General features: G+C 33.9%; 1 protein-coding gene across 1 annotated transcript in view; it reads right to left on the minus strand.

The window, feature by feature from the left end:
* Positions 1–307, minus strand: part of LOC104498348 (putative E3 ubiquitin-protein ligase UNKL) — an 11887-nt gene that overhangs the window by 4238 nt on the left and 7342 nt on the right. The gene's annotated exons all lie outside the window — the stretch shown is intronic.

Below are 307 nucleotides of genomic sequence, written 5' to 3' on the forward strand. Positions count from 1 at the left end.
TGCAAAATGTTTCACACGCAGAACAAAACAGATTTGCCATATGCAAAATTTAGACTTTTATCTGCAATACTCATAACATTATTTCACTACCTTCAGAAATGTGAGAGTCTGGAAAATGTTTATAGTATTTAGAGCAATTCAGCAGACTTATGTTTTTTTCTTGCCGCTTTTAATAACACACGGTACAGTCCACAAAAAGAGAAGGAAGAGTTGGAATTCGTGTATATACAAAAAGCTTTGCTCCTAGCAGCTCATACATCATTTTAATGCCTTTTTGTTTCGTGTTTTCCTTTAACAAAATGCTGCA

Source organism: Buceros rhinoceros, unplaced genomic scaffold (assembly GCF_000710305.1).
Source record: "Buceros rhinoceros silvestris isolate BGI_N320 unplaced genomic scaffold, ASM71030v1 scaffold39118, whole genome shotgun sequence".
Lineage (NCBI taxonomy): Eukaryota > Metazoa > Chordata > Aves > Bucerotiformes > Bucerotidae > Buceros > Buceros rhinoceros.